Source organism: Scyliorhinus torazame, chromosome 7 (genome assembly GCF_047496885.1).
Source record: "Scyliorhinus torazame isolate Kashiwa2021f chromosome 7, sScyTor2.1, whole genome shotgun sequence".
Lineage (NCBI taxonomy): Eukaryota > Metazoa > Chordata > Chondrichthyes > Carcharhiniformes > Scyliorhinidae > Scyliorhinus > Scyliorhinus torazame.
In genome coordinates, this window is record NC_092713.1 from 22,504,398 (window position 1) to 22,530,368 (window position 25,971).

General features: G+C 48.0%; 1 protein-coding gene and 1 long non-coding RNA gene across 3 annotated transcripts in view; one reads left to right on the plus strand and one right to left on the minus strand.

The window, feature by feature from the left end:
• LOC140427260 (uncharacterized) overlaps positions 1-14,743 on the plus strand; it is a 73,144-nt gene extending 58,401 nt beyond the window's left edge. Inside the window, exon 3 of the long non-coding RNA XR_011948413.1 lies at positions 14,133-14,743. This is a non-coding gene — a long non-coding RNA (uncharacterized lncRNA). The remainder of the gene's footprint in view (positions 1-14,132) is intronic.
• The window catches only part of st6galnac3 (ST6 (alpha-N-acetyl-neuraminyl-2,3-beta-galactosyl-1,3)-N-acetylgalactosaminide alpha-2,6-sialyltransferase 3), a 283,945-nt gene that overhangs the window by 216,693 nt on the left and 41,281 nt on the right, over positions 1-25,971 (minus strand). The window lies entirely within an intron of this gene.

Consider the following 25,971-nt stretch of genomic DNA (forward strand, 5'->3'; position numbering starts at 1 on the left):
CGGTTTGCGGGAATGTGGAATGTTTCCCTCTACGGGGGGGGGGGCGGCTGGCAAACACACAAAATCTTCCGGCCCCAGCCTCATCAATCACGCAGAGGATCCTTTTGACACTGTATTCCGTGGCGGGGCAGGCGTGGAGGGCATGTAGTCCACTGTCCTAACCGGGCGACACGTTGAAAAGACGCCCAACATCACCTACCCGCTATTAAAGAAAGAAGGTGTACCCCCTGAACATTAAGATAGATCCCTGGGGAGCACTCTGAGACCGGAAGGTGGAGCTTCTGAGAAAGAAGATGGATCTCTTGAAATGTTCTGAGGCTGGAAGGTGGACCCCCTCCATAAGCATTGCGCAGGTCAAGGAGACACAGCCTGAGTGAGTGAGACACATCCAGAGTGGGGATTGGAACTTGGTAATTTGGTGCAGAGAGGTAATTCGGTGCAGAGTGGGAGAAGGTGCTTTTTCCCTACTGTTTTGTTCTCTTTCTTCTGGCCTGTAACTTTTAATCTGCAGAGAGAGAACCAGAGAGCATCCTGGGAAGGTAAGTGATTTTTACTTTAAATTCTTTTTCAAATTGTGTGGGGAGGAAAACTGAAGTGACCTCATAGTAAAGCTGTGATTTAATTGGCTGGTTGGGAATCTGCACTAAATTTCTAAATTAAACATTGTTAAACTAATTAAACATAATTAATTAATTACTTAATTATAATTCAGAAGGGTATTTAAGCCTTGACATTTATAGTAGAACTCTAGCGCTAGGAAACATATAGTTAACAGTAACTTTCATTAAAACGTTAAAAAATTTAATTTACTAATTAATTAACATAATGTCAATTAGAGGGGTGCAGTGCTCTGACTGTGAGATCATAGATCATAGAATTTACAGTGCAGAAGGAGGCCATTCGGCCCATCGAGTCTGCACCGGCTCTTTTGGAAAGAGCATCCTACCCAATGTCCACACCTCCACCCTATCCCCATAACCCAGTAACCCCACACGGCACTAAGGGCAATTTTGGACACTAAGGGCAATTTATCGTGGCTAACTCACCTAACCTGCACATCTTTAGGCTGTGGAAGGAAACCGGAGCACCCGGAGGAAACCCACGCACACACGGGGAGGATGTGCAGACTCCACACAGACAGTGACCCAAGCCGGGAATCGAACCTGGGACCCTGGAGCTGTGAAGCGATTGTGCTAACCACTATAGATGTAGTAGGTCCAGGAGGCTTCCAGCGTCCCGGATGGCTTCATCTGCAGAAAGTGCACCCAACTGGAGCCCCTCACAGACCGCATGGTTCGGTTGGAGCAGCAGTTGAATGCACTTAGGAGCATGCAGGTGGCGGAAAGCGTCATTGATAGCAGTTATATAAATGTGGTCACCCCCAAGGTGCAGGCAGAGAAATGGGTGACCACCAGAAGGGGCAGGCAGTCAGCATAGGAATCCCCTGTGGTTGTCCCCCTCTCGAACAGGTATACCCCTTTGGATACTGTCGGGGGGGATAGCCTATCAGGGGAAAACAGCAGCAGCCAGAGCAGTGGCACCGCAGCTGGCTCTGATGTTCAGCAGGGAGGGTCAAAGCGCAGTAGAGCAATAGTCATAGGGGACTCTATAGTTAGGGACACAGATAGGCATTTCTGTGGACATGAAAGGGACTCCAGGATGGTATGTTGCCTCCCTGGTGCCAGGGTCCAGGATGTCTTAGAGCGGGTAGTGGACATCCTGAAGGGTAAGGGCAAACAGGCAGAGGTCGTTGTACATATTGGTACTAACGACATAGGCAGGAAGGGGATGAGGTCCTGCAGCAGGAATTCAGGGAGCTAGGCAGAAAGTTAAAAGACAGGACCTCTAGGGTTGTAATCTCGGGATTATTCCCTGTGCCATGTGCCAGTGAGGCTAGAAATAGGAAGATAGAGCAGCTAAACACGTGGGTAAACAGCTGGTGTAGGAGGGAGGGTTTCCGTTATCTGGACCACTGGGAGCTCTTCCGGGGCAGGTGTGACCTGTATAAGAAGGATGGGTTGCATCTAAACTGGAGAGGCATAAATATCCTGGCCGCGAGGTTTGCTAGTGTCACACAGTATGGCAGGGGGTGGGTACCGGAGCAATGGGCCAGAAGGTGAAAGCATTGAGGGAGAACTAGGGAATAGGGCCAGTATGGCTCTGAGGAAGAGCAGACAGGGAGATGTTGCTGAAAACAGCGGGTCTGGTGGCCTGAAGTGCATATGTTTTAATGCAAGAAGCATTATGGGTAAGGCAGATGAAATTAGAGCTTGGATTAGTACTTGGAACTATGATGTTGTTGCCATTACAGAGACCTGGTTGAGGGAAGGACAGGATTTGCAGCTAAACGTTCCAGGATTTAGATGTTTCAGGTGGGATAGAGGGGGATGTAAAAGAGGTGGTGGAGTTGCGCTACTGGTTAGGGAGAATATCACAGCTGTACTACGGGAGGACACCTCAGAGGGCAGCGAGGCTATATGGGTAGAGATCAGGAATAAGAAGGGTGCAGTCACAATGTTGGGGGTTTACTGCAGGCCTCCAAACAGCCAGCGGGAGATAGAGGAGCAGATAGGTAGACAGATTTTGGAAACGAGTAAAAACAACTGGGTTGTTGTGATGGGAGACTTCAACTTCCCCAATATTGACTGGGACTCACTTAGTGCTAGGGGCTTGGATGGGGCAGAGTTTGTAAGAAGCATCCAGGAGGGCTTCTGAACACAATATGTAGATAGTCCAACTACGGAAGGGGCTGTACTGGACTTGGTATTGGGGAATGAGCCCAGCCAGGTGGTAGAAGTTTCAGTAGGGGAGCATTTCGGGAACAGTGACCACAATTCAGTAAGTTTTAAAGTGCTGGTGGACAAGGATAAGAGTGGTCCTAGGGTGAATGTGCTAAATTGGGGGAAGGTTAATTATAACAATATTAGGCGGGAACTGAAGAACCTAGATTGGGGGCGGATGTTTGAGAGTAAATCAACATCTGACATGTGGGAGGCTTTCAAATGTCAGTTGGAAGGAATTCAGGACCGGCATTTTCCTGTGCGGAAGAAGGATAAATATGGCAAATTTCGGGAACCTTGGATAACGAGAGATATTGTAGGCCTCTTCAAAAGGAAAAAGGAGGCATTTGTCAGGGCTAGAAGGCTGGGAATAGACAAAGCCTGTGTGGAATATAAGGAAAGTAGGTAGGAACGTAAGCAAGGACTTAGGAGGGCTAAAAGGGGTCACGAAAAGCCATTGGCAAATAGTGTTAAGGAAAATCCCAAGGCTTTTTACACGTACATAAAAAGCAAGAGGGTAGCCAGGGACAGGGTTCGCCCACTGAAGGATAGGCAAGGGAATCTATGTGTGGAGCCAGAGGAAATGGATGAGGCACTAAATGAATACTTTGCATCAGTATTCACCAAAGAGAAGGAAATGGTTGATGTTGAGTCTGGAGAAGGGTGTGTCGATAGCCTGGGTCACATTGAGATCCAAAAAGACGAGGTGTTGGACGTCTTGAAAAATATTAAGGTGGATAAGTCCCCAGGGCCTGATGGGATCTACCCCAGAATACTGAAGGAGGCGAGAGAGGAAATTGCTGAGCCCTTGACAGAAATCTTTGGATCCTCACTGTCTTTAGGTGATGTCCCGGAGGACTGGAGAATAGCCAATGTTGTTCCTCTGTTTAAGAAGGGCAGCAAGGATAATCCAGGGAACTACAGGCTGATGAGCCTTAGTCAGTGGTAGGGAAATTACTGGAGAGAATTCTTCGAGACAGGATCTACTCCCATTTGGAAGCAAATGGATGTATTAGCGAGAGGCAGCATGGTTTTGTGAAGGGGGGGTCGTGCCTCACTAACTTGACAGAGTTTTTCGAAGAGGTCACAAAGATGATTGATGCAGGTGGGGCAGTGGATGTTGTCTATATGGACTTCAGTAAGGCCTTTGACAAGGTCACTCATGGCAGACTGGTACAAAAGGTGAAGTCACATGGGATCAGGGGTGAGCTGGCAGGGCGGTACAGAACTGGCTAGGCCATAGAAGGCAGAGAGTAGCAATGGAAGGGTGCTTTTCTGATTGGAGGGCTGTGACTAGTGGTGTTCCGCAGGGATCAGTGCTGGGACCTTTGCTGTTCGTAGTATATATAAATGATTTGGAGGAAAATGTAACTGGTCTGATTAGTAAGTTTGCAGACGACACAAAGGTTGGTGGAATTGCGGATAGCGATGAGGACTGTCAGAGGATACCGCAGGATTTAGATCGTTTGGAGACTTGGGCGGAGAGATGGCAGATGGAGTTTAATTCGGACAAATGTGAGGTGATGCATTTTGGAAGGTCTAATGCAGGTAGGGAATATACAGTGAATGGTAGAAACCTCAAGAGTATTGACAGTCAGAGAGATCGAGGTGTACAGGTCCACAGGTCACTGGAAGGGGCAACACAGGTGGAGATGATAGTCAAGAAGGCATATGGCATGCTTGCCTTCATTGGCCGGGGCATTGAGTATAAGAATTGGCAAGTCATGTTGCAACTGTATAGAACCTTAGTTAGGCCACACTTGGAGTATAGTGTTCAATTCTGGTCGTCACACTACCAGAAGGATGTGGAGGCTTTAGAGAGGGTGCAGAAGAGATTTACCAGGATGTTGCCTGGTACGGAGGGCATTAGCTATGAGGAGCGGTTGAATAAACTCGGTTTGTTCTCACTGGAACGACGGAGGTTGAGGGGCGACCTGATAGAGGTCTACAAAATTATGAGGGGCATAGACAGAGTGGATAGTCAGAGGCTTTTTCCCAGGGTAGAGGGGTCAATTACTAAGGGGCATAGGTTTAACGTGCGAGGGACAAGGTTTAGAGGAGAAGTATGAGGCATGTTTTTTCCACAGAGGGTAGTGGGTGCCTGGAACTCGCTGCCGGAGGAGGTGGTGGGAACAGGGACGATAGTGACATTTAAGGGGCATCTTGCCAAATACATGAATAGGATGGGAATAGAGGGATATGGACCCAGGAAGTATAGACGATTTTAGTTTAGACAGGCAGCATGGTCGGCGCAGGCTTGGAGGGCCGAAGGGCCCGTTCCGGTGCTGTACTTTTCTTATTTCTTTGACACCGAATCTGGAAGGTTTAGCCGTAGCTGATCCCTTCACACCCACTGCTGTGGTGTTCCAGGGGCCAGGGTTGCTGGCGGCCTCCATCCTCGACTCCGGAGACAGCCCCAGGCCTTGTTCAGAACGGTCCCGGCATCTGCACACCAGACTGTTCCAAACGTGTTCCGCAGCGGCAGGTTTCCCACTGCGGAGAATTGGGCCTGGTTGGTCAGACCTTCAACTGTATCCCGTTAGCGGGATACCAATGAATTTCACAATGGCCTCCAGTAGGTTTTCCAATCTGCCATGGGCGGGCGCGCCAGCGGAGGATCCCGCTGTAAATACACGCAGGTCTAGAAACAATTATTCGGCCCTTCCGGAATTCTCCCTCCCCTTCCCCCGCCTGCCACTGAACCCGCCAATAAGGGCTTGGAAGAACTCCACCCTTTGACTCTGCTGCCACCATACTTTCCGGCAATGTAGGCCAGAGCATTGGCAGGTCCATTGATAAAAATCTCCTCCTCTCCCGCTGATTATTTTGACAATTACCTTTGATGTGTGTAATCAGGTTAGCAGCTCTCTAGCCAGTGCAACTCATTTCTCCTTGGCTACTCTATCAAGAGCTCTCATAATTTGGAGCATGTCTATTAAAACTCTCCTTGGCCTCCTGTGCCCCAAGGAAAACAATCCCAGATTCTAAGTGAAAAGGAGACAGAATCGTCTCGATACAATGTCCTCTCACATCTCACAAAGTGTTTCCTGGAAGGTCAAATGCTTTACGAAGTGGAGACTGATTTTGCAGAGACAAAAAGAAAAGCAGCAATCCTGCACTAGATTCCTGGAACGAGCAGCCAATCTGTGGCAATCTTACTCGAGGACCTGGACACAAGGTGAGCTCCCGGTTCTTCCAACCATTCTGACCCAATGGAACCTCCCCTCCAACAATGCAGCATTCCCTCAGTTATGAATTGGACTGTTAGACTAGAGTCTGTGCCTTCATATCCTCGAGTCCTAGAATCCCTACAGTGCAGAAGGAGGCCATTCGGCCCATCGAGTCTGCACCAACCCTCCGAAAGAGCTCCCCACCCAGGTCCACTCCCCCGCCCAGTCCCCTTAATTCTGTAACCTAACCTTCACATCCCTGGACACGAAAGGGCAATTTAGCATGGCCAATCCACCTAACTTGCACATCTTTGGGCCGTGGGAGGAAACCGGAGCACCCGGAGGAAACCCACGCAGACACGTTGGTGACATTCTGGGAATGTTCAAAATACAAAGGGTTAATGCCATATCATAATTAACCACAAGATGGAGCTAGATGCAGAACTAGAAAGCACTGATTCATAGATCTTCTGGGAGAGAGCTGGAGGAGAGCTCAAGAGAGCAGTGATAGTGAGGACAGAACAGTTGTAGATAGAGTGTGGAGACTAGTGTTAGTTGAGTGTAGACTATAGATTACTAGACTATTGTTTACTATAAGAGTAAGTGGTCGAGCTTTAATAAGTAGTGTAAATAAATATTAACTTTGTTAACGAACTTAGCTTCTGTGGTCTTTGTGAACATTACGACATCCATCTTGAGAACAAGAATCACCAAGAACACCACAACAGGGAGAACGTGCAAACTCCACGCAGACAGTCACCCAAGGCCGGAATCGGACCTTGGCATTGTGAGGCAGCAGTGCTAACCACCGTTGCTGCCCACAGTCTCCTGACTCAAAGGATCGAAGGTGGCACGGTGGTGCTGTCAGAACTAAAATGACGTGTGACCTAGTCTGAATTTTTGCAGCTGCTGAGGAGCCGTCATTAATCGCTTTCCATTGAGAAACAGAAAGCAGAGAAAAACAAATCGTGTAAGATTTTAAAATAGCTCACCCGCTCAGGGAGGCCCGAGGTTTAGGGGTAAATGAATAGTCAATACAACTTGTATTACATTCGGAGAATTTTGTCCTGAAGCTGTACTAGACCCAGCCATCACAAAAAAAAAGACAATGTTGTTCTGGAGAAAGCAGAAATCACAAGGAAGGGTTGGCTTCAGTCCAGTGAAGAATGAATACATTTTTATTGCAGCTTGACACACTAACAAATAACCTCCCTCATTGCATTGGCTGCAATAGATTTCCATTGTAAATCTTAACCCTTTAGGGCTGGATAATCTGAGCTGGGCCAACTGATGATTTCCAGTCAGCAGAAGGAAAATTAAAGGACGTTCCGGAATAGGAATGTCTGGCTTTTTCTTTCCATCTCGGTCTCCTGCCTCTCATATTCCAATCTTTCTTCCACCGCCTTATTTCTGTTTCTGTACTCGATTCATTCCCTTTCTCCATCACTCCTCTGTTGCTCAATCCTTACTTCTGACTGATTAAGGGGAGTTTGATCATTGGTCCCGTGACTCACCAAGGTCAGAGGTTAACCCTCCTCCTCACGACCAGCTCGGTTTTCCGGTAGGTCATGGGGTCATTAGGACATAGAAGGAGGCCACTCAGTCTGTCAAGTCCACGTCGATTCTCTGTGGAGCGAACCAATTGGTCCCAAGACCCTACTCTGTCCCACAGCCCAGGAGTAAGTTTATTTCCCTCAGACTCCTGAATGACACTTATGGACTGATCTGATCTCTTCACATATCTTCTCTACTGAGTAGTACCACACTCCTGTATGCGTCACCCGATGCCTGTGTCTACGTATTTACAATGTGTATTTATGTTTTCCCATGTATTTTCTTTTCATGTACGGAATGATCTGTGTGAATTGTATACAGAACAATACTTTTCACTATACCTCAGAACATGTGACAATTAACAAATCCAATCCAGTCAATTTGAAATCAATTCATCACCTCCGCTCCCCTGGTCTCGTGGGCAGCGAGTGCCAGGTCATTGTCACGGGCTGTGCAAAGTAAAATTCTTCCTCGTGTTCCCTCCTGTACCTTTCACCCAAAAGCTTAAAAATCCGTCTCCTCTTAGTTCCTTGTGCCATCAGCTAGCGGGAACAGATGTTCTTTACGCTCCCAAGATGTTTCAAAGTCAAAGGAGGCAGGAGCAACTGTCTAACTGAAGCCTGCACTGCAAGCTGCCCTCGCTCCAGCGCATTATCTGGAAGCTTCATTCAGTCAGTGTGTCAGTAATGATGCTCAGTTGGCTGACTGGGATGGGAGTTGGAGACTCGCATCTTCACACCAAGCCAATGCAGTCATACTCGCAGCTTGACAGAAGACTGAAACTTTTCCACCTCACTGCAGTTCACGGCATTGCCAGGTATAATATTACTGAATACAGGAGTTTGGCCCAGTTCCATATAACTTACAACACAAGGGTCCAGAAATACTGTGAGACCATGCCGGAATCTGGAATATCCTCCCTCGAAGAGCGGGAATGCTGGGAGCTTCCAATTCATAGATAGACAGAATTTTGGTAGCCATGGGTCTCAGGAGATACATCACAATAGCAGGTCAGATGGTACGGGAGCCAGAACAGCCATGTTCTACTTGATTGGTGGTACAGGCCTGAGGGCCTGGGAAGCTACTGCTGCCATGGTCTTTGCCGAAGAGCCGCTGGAGATTTGCGTTCACATTGCCAACCTAATCTGCAGCCTCTGTGGGGCTGCCACCCCCACAAGACCACCGCGCCCCCTTACCCCAACCACTCGTATTGCCTTCATGGAGGTGGTATAAGGCCATAGGACCGTCAGAGGTAGTGGCAGAAATAGGCCATTCAATGAGATCATGACTAATTTGATATGATAATCCTCAATTCCACCTTCCCGCCTTATCCCCATGATCCTTGATTCCCTTATTGATTTCATTCCAAGGCTGATACAATCAGCCTATCTGCTGGGAACAAAGGCACAGGTATAGGCCGGTCAGCCCTTTGTGTCATGGCAGACCAGACCTCTTCCATTTTTTATTAATTTCTCATGGGATGTAGGCACCCCTGGCAAGGCCAACATTTACTACCCATCTCTAATTGCTCTTCAATGGTGTAGCTTCTTTAGAGGTGTTATTAACGTAAGAAATTATCATATGTTATATTTTTTGCAGTAATGCTATTAAAACCTGGGTTAAGATGCAAACAGACAGTATGATTGCGAGGGCTGTGATTGAGGTGTCATAAAAGTGAGCTAATCATTGATTTGCAGGAGACGTCATCTGCTAACAGATCTTGAGAAACATTTACTTGTTAACAGATAGCTAGCTAATGGAATATTGTTTAGGTTGAAGGATCCATGTGGTATAGATAATTTATCATAGGTATTTTATTTGGCCCTGGATAAACAAGTCAAGGGACATTTTGTAAGAAGAGACAAAAGACTGCCTTAAGCTTTGGGTATGGATGGTGTAGTTATATGGCTGCACGGTAACACAGTGGTTAGCACTGTTGCTTCACAGCACCAGGGACCCGGGTTTGATTCCCGCCTGGGTCACTGTCTGTGCGGAGTCTGCATGTTCTCCCCGTGTCTGAGTGGGTTTCCTCCGGGTGCTCCGGTGTCCTCCCACAAGTCCCGAAAGACGTGCTTGTTAGGTGGATTGGGCATTCTGAATTCTCCCTCTGTGTACCCGAACAGGCGCTGGAGTGTGGCGACTAGGGGCTTTTCACAGTAACTTCATTGCAGTGTTACTGTAAGCCTACTTGTGACAATGATAAAGATTATTATTATTATTCATGGGAGGAGCCAGGTCTGTCTGACGAGTCAGTAGGTCCTAGAATTCTAATCTGAATAGAGGTGTTTCAGTGTGGTCCTGAAAAATTTTCTCGCCAACGATTCTGCACAGATGGAAGCAAATAAAACCCTGGTTGTTAACTTTATTTATGAGCGGTATTTGAAATAGATTGCTTTGTTTAATTGGAATATAGTGGCAGGTTTAGGAAGCAAGTTAAGGTTTTTGCTTAAGAACTGTTGCAACTGTTCCAACTATAAAACCATTTCTTTGTTGCTAATGTGATTAATAATGTGATTAAATTAAAGTTTGTTTTAATATAAAAGATACCCACTAGTCAAGAATTATCACTCCTGTGGCACAGTAACATTTCCTCACAGTTTTACAAGTTGAAAATAGTTGGGTTCTCATCCAGAATCCTAACACAGGACAGTTAAGAGTCAACCACATTGCGGTGGGTCTGGAGTCACACGGAGGCCAGACCAGGTAAGGATGGCAGATTTGCTCCTCTAAAGGACATTAGTGAACCAGTATATATATTTTTAAAAATATTTTTTATTCTCCTTTTTCACATTTTCTCCCAGATTTACACCCACCAACAATAAACAATAATCAGGAACAAATATGTCAATCCCCATAATAATAACAACGATCCCATCCTCCCATCAATACGCAAACATTAGCCCGCATGTTCACATAAACAAATGACAAAAAGGAATCAGGAATTACCCATAGTCACCATTAACACACACCGCCCCCCTCCCCCGAACCCTCCCCCCCACCCCCAACTAATGTTCGATGTTATCCAGTTCTTGAAAGTGCATAATGAATAATGCCCATGAATTGTAGAATCCTCCATCCTTCCCCTCAGTTCAAACTTAATCTTCTCAAGAGTCAAGAATTCCAACAGGTCCCCCCGCCACGCCAGGGCACAGGGTGGAGAGGTTGCTCTCCAACCCATCAGGATCCGCCTTCGGGCGATCAACGAGGCGAAGGATACAACATCTGCCTCCGCACCCGTTTCCAACCCTGGCTGGTCCGACACCCCGAATATGACCCAGGTCCAGTTTCACGTGCACCACTTTAGAAATTACCCTAAAAAGCTCCTTCCAGTAATCCTCTAGCTTTGGACAGGACCAAAACAGGATGTGAACGTGATTAGTGCGCCCCCTCAACGTTCACACACATCTTCCACTCCCTCAAAGAATCGGCTCATCCTTGCCCTCCTGAGGTGTGCTCTGTATACACCTTCAACTGCATCAGCCCCAACCTCTCGCACGAGGTGGAGGCATTCACTCTCCAGAGCACCTCACACTAGAACCCCTCCTCCATATCCTCTCCAAACACTTTCTCCCACTTTGCTTTGATCCCTTCCAGTGGTGCCTTCTCCTCTTCCAAAATAGCCCCGTAAGCTGCTGACAGTACCCCCTTCTCCAGTCCCCATGTCGTCAGCACCTCCTCCAGCAATGTGGAGGCCGGCTCCCCCAGGAAGCCCTGTATCTCCTTTCTGGCAAAATCTCGAACCTGCCTGTATCTAAATGTTTACCCCCTGCTCCAGCCCATACTTCGCTTCCAGCTCCTTCAATCCTGCAAACCGACCCCTAAGAAACAAATCTTTTCATGTCTTAATCCCCTTCTTCTCCCATTTCCGAAAATTTCCATCCCACCTCACTGGCTCAAATCTGGGGTTCGCCCGAATCGGCATTTCCTTTGACCCTGCCCCCAACCCGAAGTCTTGGCGAAACTGCCTCCAAATTCTCAATGAAGCTATTATTACCGGACTCCCGGAGTCCTTCCCCGAGGCTATCGGGAGCGGCGCTGTTGCTAGTGCTTTCAATCCCGAGCCCCTGCACAAACTCTCCTCCATTCTGACCCACTGGGAATCAACCCCTCTGACCCAGCTCCGCACCTTCTCCACATTCGCCGCCCAAAATCAGGTTCGGGAGACCCAAACCCCCTGCTGCCTTCCCCTCTGCAGCAGCACCTTTCTAACTCTGGTCACCTTCCCTCCCCATATGAACGAAGTAATCATCCCTTCAATCTCCCTAAAAAAAGCCTTTGGCAGGAAAATCGGTCGGCATTGAAAAATAAACAGAAATCGCGGCAACACATTCATTTTAACCACCTGTACCCGACCCGCCAGTGACAGAGGGAGACCATCCCACCGTGCCAGATCAGCTTGCACTCTCCCCACCAAACTAGAGATGTTGTACCTGCGAAGCCTCCCCCACTCCCGGGCAACCTGCACCCCCAGATACCTAAAGTGAGTCCCTGCCCTACGGAATGGCAGCCCCCCCACCCCTGGCCGAGACACCACAAAATACTGAACCAGCGGGTTTTTATCAAAAATCAATGATCGTTCCAAGGTCACCATTAATGAGACTAGCTTTCAATTCCAGATTTTTTAAAAAATCAATCAATTGAATATTTTTTATTAATTGATTGAATTTAAATTCCTCCAGATGCCATGAGCCCAGGGCATTAGCCTCGGTCTCTGGATGACTAATCCAGTGACATTTATCCAAGCATTGCTCCTTATACTTGAAACCCATACCTATCAAAGGCTTAGGTCCACTCGCCTCATCCATTCAACCAGGATAATCTAGCTGGGCCAACAGCCCCCTTACGCCAGTTGAATGAATGATGTACTGATGCTGGTAATGATGTACACCCTGGTGGGGAGCAGTTTAGCTCACCCGGCTGGACAGCCAAAGGCACGGGTTCAATTCCCGTACCGGATGAGGTTATCCATGAAGGCCTTCTCAACCTTGCCCCTCGCCTGGGGTTAAACCACCACCAGTCAGCTCTCTCTCCCTCTAAGGGGAAAGCAGCCTATGGTCATCTGGGACTACGGCGACTTTACCTCTACATCCTGGTGGGTTGGGGAAAGGGGACTATGAGGAAAGGCAATAATTTATTTGGAACCTTCTGTTAATGTCAGAGGCACCACATGTTTGCGTGTTATTGCTGACGATGGTGACCTGATCACTGCTGTCTCTGGGAGCACTTCGGGACATCCTGAGGTCATTCTAGGTATGATACAAATGCAAGTCTTTGTTTCCTGTACGGGGCCAACACCACCTCATATTTATGTTGTACTCAGCGGACACTTCAATTAGAAATCGTGGTTTCCCAGGGCAAGGTTAAGCAAAGAGATAGACGATCTTCCCCCAATTACTACATTGAGAATGTTGTCTGTGAATATAAATATTAATATGCACATGCAGCAATTAATATTTGATTCGCACTATTTGGCTAAGGTGACGATAGAAGCTCATCATTTTCAGCTCAATCAATGAACGTTAGTCGACAGACACATTCATCTGTACGCAGGCCAAGAATATATCGTTTAAGTTCAGTTCCCATCAGCAGAGACTGGCTTACATCCATTATATTAAACATGTCAGATAATCAATTTGTGCTGAGTCTTTTCTTGGGAGAAACAAGCCAGTATTTACTATCACGCAGGAGCCAGTACAAAGAGTATAATGACCCTTTCAGAGACTTTATAATTCGGCTCGCAGAGGAACATCGTTCCTGCTTAATACCTGCCAATACATTTGATGATTGCCTCAGTTACGCCGGCTGTGAATCCTCAACATTACCGGGTCAGTTTATTTTACTGAAACAAACCTGAACTGTACATCAGTTCCGAATCGTTAATTGAACGTGTTACCTTCAAATTGTTATGATAGAAACACAAGGGATCTGATGTAATCCATGAATCACAGGATAGGCTCAGACGGAAAAGCCCCTTCGCCTGTTTTGTTTCCACCCATCCAGTGTACGGACTGAAACCCTGCCCATTTCCTCAGTCAGTCAGGCGACTTGCTCCCTGATGTGTTGGGTGTTCTGGATCACATACAGGTCACCAACGCTTGAAATAGTGCAACACTATTTTATTGAATCATTAACTGTTTAAACATACTCAGACTGTGGGTTAATACGATACTAGCTTTAACTAAAGACCTTTGCCTTGTCCTAACCAGTCGATGCACTCAGCACATGGTGAATGTCTGTGTTGCAGGCTGTGAGCTCTGTCCTCCTAGCCAGCTGCAACTCAAATGAGCGGGAACTCTGATGCCCCCTGTCTTTATAGTGCGTGTGCTCTCACTGGTGATTGGCTGCGGTGTTGTGTGTGTTGATTGGTCCCACTGTGTGTCCATCAGTGTGTGTCTGCACTATGATATACTGGTGTATATTATGACACTCCCTGACGGCCCAGCTGGGCTTCAGTGACCCCGCAGGCCTCAGGATTCTTCCGAGCCTCAGCCCCACTCCCTGACATCAGCCGCTTTGAAGCCTGCTCCACAAATATATTCAGAGAGCAAAGGAAATTCTCTTTAAATCATTTGCAGCATTTTAATCTATTTCTTTAGGAAAGCTGAAGGCTTTTTTTTGTGTCTTGCAGCGCCATTGGTTATGTTGAGTTGGGATCGGATGGAATTCCTACTGGAGAGTCAGTGGCTATTGTCAAACAGATTCAGGGCGAGATTTACCGCACCTCCTGCCACGTGCTTTGTGGCGTCTGATGGCAGGATATTCAGGTCCCGCCCCTGTCAACAGGTTTCCCTGCCGCCCGCGAAGAGCGCGCCGCCTCCCACTGCCGAGAAACACGTGGCTCAGCGACTGAAGAATCCCACCCGTGATATCTACAATGCTTGCGAAGAAGGACAAGTTAACCTAAGGGCCGAGCATATATGAGCATAAGGTATATGGTGGCACGGTAGCACAGTGGTTAACACTGTTGATCCACAGCGCCAGGGTCCCAGGTTCGATTCCTGGCTGTGCGGAGTCTGCACGTTCTCCCCATGTCTGCTCCGGTTTCCTCCGGGTGCTCCGGTTTCCTCCCACAAGTCCCGAAAGACGTGCTGTTAGGTGAATTGGACATTCTGAATTCTCCCTCGGTGTACCCGAACAGGCGCCGGAATGTGACGACTACGAGGGGATTTTCACAATAACTTCATTGCAATGTTAATGTAAGCTAATTGTGACGATAATAAAGATTATTATTATAGTGTCGACCTGATTATGTTTGCTTCATTTAGTTTGTTCTATATACATTCCAGGCTGTGTTTGTGTTTTAAAAAGTGAACTCTTGTGGGGTACTTTTACTGATTAAAACAAGGTGTTCAGATTTCCCTTTAAATATTAGTTGTCCCTTCCGAGATTGTAAAAATATAAAGATGAAAAAGATGCCAAAGGTACAAAATATTTCCAAAATTTTGGAGAAGGCATTATAAATTACCTCTCAGACTCGGGCCAAGTTAACGGCCCATGCCCAACAATTCTGACAACTGAGAGGCTGCTTAGGCTGGGTCAGAGGTCACTGAGAGCCATTCACATTGTGTGGGGCTGACTGCAGTCACATGTCGGCCAGGCGGAGTCGGGGTAGCGGGGTCACATGTCAGTCAGAGCTGGTAGATTCCCTTTCCGAGAGAGCATTAGTGAACCAGTTGGATTCCTGGTGCCAAACCGCAAATGCATTAAGTTATTGAATTCAGCTATTGCCCAACTTCCCACGGCAGAAGACTTAGTTCCCAGTCCCGTGCGATAACTATGCCGATTGTTAGAGTTTTTCTCTGATGACCAGGAGGCAAGTAAGGGATGCTCGGTCACCATTCAATGTCCATGGCGGCACTAGTTACAGATTCAAGAGTTAGAATCATAGAATTTCTACCGTGCAGAAGGAGGCCATTTGGCCCAGCGAGCCTGCATCGCCGGGAAATCCCCGGGCGTGAGTGCGCTGCCGGTGAAACGGAGAATCCCGACAGCGGAGAATCCAGCCCGACGTCTACCAAAATCAGGGAGATAAGAAGGCAGAACGGTTAGCAGGCGGTCTCCACTCCTGCTGTGGATGTCGGTGAAGCACCTAGTCACAGCGGCAGAGCAGGTAAAGTTGAGAGGTTCTGATTTTACTGTGGTGGCACTGGTGCACTCACATTGTTCATTGCTGATGTGCAGTTGTTAATGTCCACATGTACATTCAGGAGGTCTGATCTGTTCGTATTGCGTCTGTTAGTTTGTGCAACCCCTCGATTCAAGGGGCCAACCTAGACTGGGTCTATGTTCCCCAGAATCAACAGTGCGTAGGGAGGCGTCGATTTTTGGCCAGGTCCTTGTCAGCAATGTGCGGAAAGCCTCCCAACCACACATTCCTTTGCCCTTCACACCGTCTTCAAACGAAACACTTTTGTAAAGTTGGAACTGCATGTCATGTTCTGTAGACTGGCCGAAGTAAATGATGAACTACAGAACATCTAATTTAAATAATTTAGTATTTAACCACTGCGTGATTAAGGTAACTAAGATAAATAAAATAATGAACTACTAACGCTAATCAACTATTGTAGAGCTACTGCAAAATACATCTGTCTCTGAGCACGACCTACTCCCAACTCCCAGAACCAGAGTCACATGGTGGGTTAACACTGCCACCTAGTGGTCGGAGGTCGTGCATAGCATTACGTACATAACTGCTTTATGCATATCATCACGCTGCACGCTAGGGTTTCCCCTTCAGTTAAGTTGACCTGCAGTTCGCTTAGCTGTTGACCCAACTCTCATCCACCATTTCCACAGGTGGACTTTTAGGCACTGGAAAGGTATGGAACAGCCATGGTCCATGTGTCCTTTCAGCCATACTCCAATACCTTTTACCCTTCACCCGTTACTCAAAGCCTGCCCCCCTTCACCATTGACCCCCCTCCCCGCAGTCACCATTAACTTCCCCCCATTCCCTTCAGCCAATCAATGACCATCCACATCCCCTCCCTGCCCGCAAAGCCCACCCCAGTCACCGTGGAAATGCCCAAATCTTGTTCTCCCCACCCCAAATATCCGCATTTCATTTCATGTCCTTCCAACAACCATCATACCACCAATTCCGCCGTTTTGCAACTCAGGCTTCAGCAAACAATCCCTCAGGCCTCTCCCTCTGAACACGAACGCCACTCACACGCCCATTCTCAGAATCACAGAATAGTACAGCACAGAAGAGACCCTTCAGCCCATTGAATCTGCACCATTGAATGAAAATCACCTGCCCTGCCTACCTAATCCCATTTTCCAGCACTTGGCCCATCGCCTTGAAGTTATGGTGGGCCAAGTGCTCACCCAGGTACTTTTTAAAGGATGTGAGGCAACCCGCCTCTCCCGCCCTCCCAGGCAGCGCCTTCCAGACCGTCACCACCCTCTGGGTAAAAGGTTTTTCCTGAAATCCCCCCTCAACCACCTGCCTCTCACCTTGAACCTGTGTCTCCTCGTAACTGACCTTTCAATTAAGGGGAACAGTTGCTCCCTATCCACACCCCCCATAATCTTGTACACCTCGACCAGGTCGCCCCTCAGTCTTCTCTGCTCCAATGAAAACAAGCCAAGCCTATCCAATCTCTCTTCATAACTTAAATGTTCAATCCCATGCAATATCCTGGTGAATCGCCTCTGCACCCCCTCTAGTGCAATCACACCCTTCCTATAATGTGGTGACCAGAACTGCACACAGTACTCCAGCTGTGGCCTCACCAAAGTTCTATACAACTCCAACATGACCTCCCTGCTGTTGTAAGCTATGCTTTGATGAGAAAGGCGAAATGAGAGTCGATTTCGGCGGGAGAACAGCTGGTGAGTCAGTTTCAGCGGGGGCAGTGCGGAAGTGGCTGCTGGGAGGTAAGTCTGTCCTTTAAAAGCACTTGTCTTTGCAGGGGCAGGCCAGTCGATTTCGGCAGGAGAACAGCTGGTGAGTCAGTTTCAGCGGGAGCAGTGCGGAAGTGGCTGCTGGGAGGTAAGTCTGTCCTTTAAAAGCACTTGTCTTTGCAGGGGCAGGCCAGTCGATTTCAGCGGGAGAACAGCTGGTGAGTCAGTTTCAGCGGGAGCAGTGCGGAAGTGGCTGCTGGGAGGTAAGTCTGTCCTTTAAAAGCACTTGTCTTTGCAGGGGCAGGCCAGTCGATTTTGGCGGGAGTGGAGCTGGCTGGTTAGTCAATTTCAGCAGGAGCTGAGAATTTTTAAAAAACATTAAAAAAAAAAAAAAATTAGTGTTTTAGGCGGGAACAGGAAGTTGACCCGCGGACGTCTGGGAAGACCCTCACCAATAAATTCTGGTGGAGAGGAAACCCGAGACACTACACGTGAAGTGTCTCCCACCCGCCCTCCTCCTCTAACCTAATAATAAAACCCATTGGTCTGAGGTAAGTACCATATTTTATTATATTATTATTATTTTTTATAAAAACTTTAATTTAGTTGTTAGCCAGATCTTGGTAGAAAGTTAGAGGAATGGCAGGGAAGGGAGTGCAATGTTCCTCCTGCAGGATGTTTGAGGTGAGGGATGCAGTTAGTGTCCCTGCTGATTTTACCTGCAGGAAGTGCTGCCATCTCCAGCTCCTCCAAGACCGAGTTAGGGAACTGGAGCTGGAGTTGGAAGAACTTCGGATCATTCGGGAGGCAGAAGGGGTCATAGATAGCAGCTTCAGGGAATTAGTTACACCAAAGATTGGAGATAGGTGGGTAACTGTAAGAGGGACTGGGAAAAAGCAGTCAGTGCAGGGATCCCCTGCGGTCGTTCCCCTGAGAAACAAGTATACCGCTTTGGATACTTGTGGGGGGGACGACTTACCAGGGGTAAGCCATGGGGTACGGGCCTCTGGCACGGAGTCTGTCCCTGTTGCTCAGAAGGGAAGGGGGGAGAGGAGCAGAGCATTAGTAATTGGGGACTCGATAGTCAGGGGCACAGATAGGAGATTTTGTGGGAGCGTGAGAGACTCACGTTTGGTATGTTGCCTCCCAGGTGCAAGGGGACGTGATGTCTCGGATTGTGTTTTCCGGGTCCTTAGGGGGGAGGGGGAGCAGCCCCAAGTCGTGGTCCACATTGGCACTAACGACATAGGTAGGAAAGGGGACAAGAATGTCAGGCAGGCTTTCAGGGAGCTAGGATGGAAGCTCAGAACTAGAACAAACAGAGTTGTTATCTCTGGGTTGTTGCCCGTGCCACGTGATAGTGAGATGAGGAATAGGGAGAGAGAGCATTTAAACACGTGGCTACAGGGATGGTGCAGGCGGGAGGGATTCAGATTTCTGGATAACTGGGGCTCTTTCTGGGGAAGGTGGGACCTCTACAGACAGGATGGTCTACATCTGAACCTGAGGGACACAAATATCCTGGGGGGGGAGATTTGTTAGTGCTCTTTGGGGGGGTTTAAACTAATGCAGCAGGGGCATGGGAACCTGGATTGTAGTTTTAGGGTAAGGGAGAATGAGAGTATAGAGGTCAGGAGCACAGATTTGACGTCGCAGGAGAGGGCCAGTGTTCAGATAGGTGGTTTGAAGTGTGTCTACTTCAATGCCAGGAGTATACGAAACAAGGTAGGGGAACTGGCAGCATGGGTTGGTACCTGGGACTTTGATGTTGTGGCCATTTCGGAGACATGGATAGAGCAGGGACAGGAATGGATGTTGCAGGTTCCGGGGTTCAGGTGTTTTAGTAAGCTCAGAGAAGGAGGCAAAAGAGGGGGAGGTGTGGCGCTGCTAGTCAAAAGCAGTATTACGGTGGCGGAGAGGATGCTAGATGGGGACTCTTCTTCCGAGGTAGTATGGGCTGAAGTTAGAAACAGGAAAGGAGAGGTCACCCTGTTGGGAGTTTTTTTATAGGCCTCCTAATAGTTCTAGGGATGTAGAGGAAAGGATGGCGAAGATGATTCTGGATAAGAGCGAAAGTAACAGGGTAGTTATTATGGGAGACTTTAACTTTCCAAATATTGACTGGAAAAGATATAGTTCGAGTACAATAGATGGGTCATTTTTTGTACAGTGTGTGCAGGAGGGTTTCCTGAAACAATATGTTGACAGGCCAACAAGAGGCGAGGCCACGTTGGATTTGGTCTTGGGTAATGAACCAGGCCAGGTGTTGGATTTGAAGGTAGGAGAGCACTTTGGGGACAGTGACCACAATTCGGTGACGTTTACGTTAATGATGGAAAGGGATAAGTATACACCGCAGGGCAAGAGTTATAGCTGGGGGAAGGGCAATTATGATGCCATTAGACGTGACTTGGGGGGGATAAGGTGGAGAAGTAGGCTGCAAGTGTTGGGCACACTGGATAAGTGGGGCTTGTTCAAGGATCAGCTACTGCGTGTTCTTGATAAGTATGTACCGGTCAGGCAGGGAGGAAGGCGTCGAGCGAGGGAACCGTGGTTTACCAAGGAAGTGGAATCTCTTGTTAAGAGGAAGAAGGAGGCCTATGTGAAGATGAGGTGTGAAGTTTCAGTTGGGGCGATGGATAGTTACAAGGTAGCGAGGAAAGATCTAAAGAGAGAGCTAAGACGAGCAAGGAGGGGACATGAGAAGTATTTGGCAGGAAGGATCAAGGAAAACCCAAAAGCTTTTTATAGGTATGTCAGGAATAAGCGAATGACTAGGGAAAGAGTAGGACCAGTCAAGGACAGGGATGGGAAATTGTGTGTGGAGTCTGAAGAGATAGGCGAGATACTAAATGAATATTTTTCGTCAGTATTCACTCAGGAAAAAGATAATGTTGTGGAGGAGAATGCTGAGCCCCAGGCTAATAGAATAGATGGCATTGAGGTAAGTAGGGAAGAGGTGTTGGCAATTCTGGACAGGCTGAAAATAGATAAGTCCCTGGGACCTGATGGGATTTATCCTCGGATTCTCTGGGAGGCCAGGGAAGAGATTGCTGGACCTTTGGCTTTGATTTTTATGTCATCATTGGCTACAGGAATAGTGCCAGAGGACTGGAGGACAGCAAATGTGGTCCCTTTGTTCAAAAAGGGGAGCAGAGACAACCCCGGCAACTATAGACCGGTGAGCCTCACGTCTGTAGTGGGTAAAGTCTTGGAGGGGATTATAAGAGACAAGATTTATAATCATCTAGATAGGAATAATATGATCAGGGATAGTCAGCATGGCTTTGTGAAGGGTAGGTCATGCCTCACAAACCTTATTGAGTTCTTTGAGAAGGTGACTGAACAGGTAGATGAGGGTAGAGTAGTTGATGTGGTGTATATGGATTTCAGCAAAGCGTTTGATAAGGTTCCCCACGGTAGGCTATTGCAGAAAATACGGAGGCTGGGGATTGAGGGTGATTTAGAGATGTGGATCAGAAATTGGCTAGCTGAAAGAAGACAGAGGGTGGTGGTTGATGTGAAATGTTCAGAATGGAGTAGTCACAAGTGGAGTACCACAAGGATCTGTTCTGGGGCCGTTGCTGTTTGTCATTTTTATCAATGACCTAGAGGAAGGCGCAGAAGGGTGGGTGAGTAAATTTGCAGACGATACTAAAGTCGGTGGTGTTGTCGATAGTGTGGAAGAATGTAGCAGGTTACAGAGGGATATAGATAAGCTGCAGAGCTGGGCTGAGAGGTGGCAAATGGAGTTTAAATGTAGAGAAGTGTGAGGTGATTCACTTTGGAAGGAATAACAGGAATGTGGAATATTTGGCTAATGGTAAAGTTCTTGAAAGTGTGGATGAGCAGAGGGATCTAGGTGTCCATGTACATAGATCCCTGAAAGTTGCCACCCAGGTTGATAGGGTTGTGAAGAAGGCCTATGGAGTGTTGGCCTTTATTGGTAGAGGGATTGAGTTCCGGAGTCAGGAGGTCATGTTGCAGCTGTACAGCACTCTGGTACGGCCGCATTTGGAGTATTGCGTACAGTTCTGGTCACCGCATTATAGGAAGGACGTGGAGGCTTTGGAGCGGGTGCAGAGGAGATTTACCAGGATGTTGCCTGGTATGGAGGGAAAATCTTATGAGGAAAGGCTGGTGGACTTGAGGTTGTTTTCGTTGGAGAGAAGAAGGTTAAGAGGAGACTTAATAGAGGCATACAAAATGATCAGGGGGTTGGATAGGGTGGACAGTGAGAGCCTTCTCCCGCGGATGGAGGTGGCTGGCACGAGGGGACATAACTTTAAACTGAGGGGTAATAGATATAGGACAGAGGTCAGAGGTAGGTTCTTTACGCAAAGAGTAGTGAGGCCGTGGAATGCCCTACCTGCTACAATAGTGAACTCGCCAACATTGAGGGCATTTAAAAGTTTATTGGATAAGCAGATGGATGATAATGGCATAGTGTAGGTTAGATGGCTTTTGTTTTGGTGCAACATCGTGGGCCGAAGGGCCTGTACTGCGCTGTATTGTTCTATGTTCTATGCCCCGTATATCTTTTTCACCACCCTATTAACCTACCCTTCTGCCTTCAGAGAACTATAGACAAACACACCAAGGTCCCTTTGTTCCTCGGAACTTCCCAGTGTCAGGCCATTCAATGAATATTTCCTTGTCACATTACTCCTTCCAAAGTGTAACACCTCACACTCTTCAGTTAAATTCCATCTGCCACTTTCCTGCCCATCTGACCATCCCGTCAATATCTTCCTGTAACCCAAGACACTCAACCTCACTGTTAACCACCACTCAATCTTTGTGTCTTCCACAAACCTACTGACCCTACCCCCACACATAATCATCCATGTTGTTTATATAAATGATGAATAATAGGGGACCAACACAGATCCCTGTGGTACGTCACTGGACACTAGCTTCCAGTCACTAAAGCAGCCGTCTGTCATCACCCTCTGTCTCCTACAACTAAGCCAATTTTGAATCCACCTTATCAAGTTCCCCCGTATCCCATGTGCATTTGCCTTCTTTATAAGTCTCCCATGTGGAACCTTGTCAAATGCTTTGCTGTAATCCATGTAGACTACATCAACTGCACTATCCTCCTGGTCACATGCTCAAAAAATGTAATCAAATTTGTTAGGCATGACCTCCCTCTGACGAAGCCATGCTGACTATTCCTGATCAAACCTTGCCTCTCCAAGTAGAGGTCGATTCTCTCCTTCAGAATTTTCTCCAATCGTTTCCCTACCACTGACGTGAGACTCACTGGTCTGTAATCTCCTGGCTTATCTCTGCAACCTTTCATAAATAGCGGGAGCAGATGGCTGTTCCCCAGTCCTCTGGCACCTCCCTTGTGGCCAGAGAAGAATTCAAAATTTGGGTCAGAGCCCCTGCAATCTCCTCCCTCACTTCCCACAGCAACCCAGGACACAATTCACCTGGACCTGGAGACTTGTCCACTTTTAAGCCTGCCAACACCTCCAACACCTTGTCACTCCCTATGACAATTTGCTCCCCTACAGCCCCCCCTCATGCTCCCATTTTTTCTCTGCACCCCCCCACTTCTGCTCAAATTCTCCCCCTGAAACCCCCCACTCAGGCTCTCATTCTCCCCCTGCCCCCACCCCCCCCCCCTCCAGTCGAGCTCCCATTCTCCCCCTGCATGCGGACTTCAACATCTGCTCCAGGGTCCTCAAGCTGCTCTAACCCTCCACCCAGGTAAGTCTTGACGTGCGCGTCATATTGGGCCAGATGTGTTCTGGATCAGTCTGAAATCCCGCTGGCAGGGCAGATGTTTGGATGGGGGGGGCAATTCTGGTCAGGTGATCATTTGAATCCTGACAATGAGATGTAAACCGGCTTCCCCATGGCCTCCGCTGGGAATGGTGACCCATGATGACCCACCTTGACGGTTGAGACCGCAGGTTTCCACCATTACTTCCTACTGTCGGGGAAATGGCTTTTCAGCTCCTGCCTTCTTGCCCACCCCCACCCAACACAAACCCCTCCGCTGGCAAGAGGGGGCAATTCCGCCAGTTGTCTCTGACCCAATATCTCAACAACCAGGTTACAATCGCCTCCTGGAGCGTATGGGCAACACTCAATCGAATACGTATTGGATATGGCCAATGCAGTCGCTTGATGTGACATCTCAAAACATCTCCATGACTGTGGCAACCCTGAACAAACCGGGGAGCACATCGTAACATCTTGCCCCCGACTCAGGGTTTGGGGGCGATGTCCTGAAGTGACACTTGCTTCCCCAGCAGGACATGAGGCCGGTGAGGGAACTTGGCATTGAAACTGCAACCGCACCCTCTGCTCCTGAAACCAGAAGAGATAAGAAGTCCACGCCAGCACCAGTCTCCTCCAGACGCCAGCTTTGAGACTGTTCTCTTCAAGCTACGGTCAATTAATAAACAAATGGCTGTTGGCCTCGAGGATCCCTTGCCCAATTGACATGTTTCAGATTTATCCCTCAACCGATATCACTAAAACAGACTATCTGCCCCTTATCTGATTGCTGTCTTGCGTGACCTTGCTGTGCACAATTTGGCTGTCACATGTCCGACACTGCAACCGTGCGTACACTTTGTGAGCACTCCATTGCTTCACTTAGTCGCAGATGGATGTCCTGACTTTGTGAAAGGCGTTAAAGAAATGCGAGTCATTTCTTCCTCTGCAGTGATAACATTGATTGGATCAGATTGAGCTCCTTGTATTATTGATTAATTTCAAATCTTAACGTGCACCAAAGTCTAATTGGGCTTGATTTCCTTTGCCAGCGCCTGTCATTCGCGATTCGCTTCAACTGAGAGCCTTATTGCTTCATCACTGCAGTGAGCACTTTGAGGAATTCTTGTGTGCCTGGGAAGACTATTATTTACTAATTCTATCTGATTCCTGGAGTGGGCAGGCTAAGGGTGAACTGCTAATGGCTGCATCGTCTCATTAGCGAAATGTTTGATTCCCACTTGAGACACGTTCACCAGGGTGAATTGATCTAGCTATTCTTTTTTACATAACTGAGCCAACCCGAATGGTGTACTGGGAACTGGAAACTTCTTTTGTAAACCAGAGCACGCATGCGTTGTGGGGCTCTGCTGAATTGCTGCCAAGTCAATGGAAAAAGACAGCCCCAGGAGAACAACGAAGAACGGAACGAGAATGCCTGTTCGGCCCTGATGTCATTCTGTCCATCATCAGCTTGTCTATTCAAATGGGCGGAAGCAAAGATCATGGGCTGGATTCTCCGCTTCCCGTTCATTGGAGGGCCACTCCCCCCCCCCCCCCCCCCAAATGCAAGACCTGCCCACCGCACCCCCACCAGATCCACCCATCAGAAACCCTCTAAATAAGCAGCCCCTGCAGAGACTTCCTAAATAAAGGACCCCCCCCTTAATAAGGTGACCCTCCACCACAGAACTCCCAGAAGCGAGACCTCTGTTAGGAAGGCCCCAGAAGCGTGTCCACTATCAGGAAGTCCCCCAGAAGAGAGACCCCATCAGGAAGCTCCGCAGAAGAGAGACCCATGTCTAGAAGCTCCCCGAAAGAGAGACACCCGTCTGTAAGCTAGAGAGCAGTCCAGACAGAGGCAGTGAAAAAATCAATGCTTTAAAACTCATCTGTGCAGCACACCTGCTGGCTTAGACAAAGGAAGCAGCACCTGTCAATTTCTGGAAAGAGAAAATGAGGCAGCTGGGTTTATACCCCCTCAGATATTTGATCTGCAAGCCATTCATTCATTTAGTTTGCATACTGATTTTACTAGGCTGTGATTGACAGCTTCCACACACACCCAGTTGTCAGCATTGTTCCATTCATCTCCCTTCACAGTTCAATAGCTTTGAAGTGGTCAGCTGTGAACCAACAGCAATGTTTGTAAACGTCAAACTTTGATTGACAGCTCCTGGACCACTTCAGAGTTAAATGCTATTAATTTCACAGCTGATCACTTCACAGTCACTCAACCAAGAAGGGAGATGATAGAAAGCACTCTGAGGTGGTCCAGGAGCTGTCAATCAAATGCTTATCAACATTATGGTTACTCTCTTTATTTAGGGGGTCTGTGGGGGAGTCTCCTTATTAAGGGGGTCTCTGAGGGGTCTCCATATTTAGGGGGTCTCTTTATTGAGGGGAGTCTCGTCACCCCCGTACTGGGGGTGATCCAGGAAATTCCAGCAGAGGGCGGGATTGCTGAATAGCATTGTTGGGGGAGGGGGAACCTCGTCCCGGGACTTCGCTATATGTCCGCCCTCCCAAAATGGCAGCCCGCTAGCCGGATTTCCTGGGGAATCCCTCGCAATCCTCACCATGAAAAAATTTGCATGGCTAAGGATTGGGAATCGTTTCCTGTACTGTGCCCCCAGTGGGAAAGCAAATCAGGTGCAATTCCGCTCCTGTGAGACAACAACCTCCCAAACAGAGAGTCATGCCCCATGGCACTGTTACACAAAGAGTGGAGAGTTCTTCCAGTGATCTGGCCAACATTCATCTCTTGATTGCTACACGGAAAATACTTTAGCTGCTATTTTATGCTCTCCAGCATGGCAACTTTGGAGGTGGTGAGGATATTAAATTCGGGAGGGTGGCAGGTGAGTGGGGATCCCGCCACC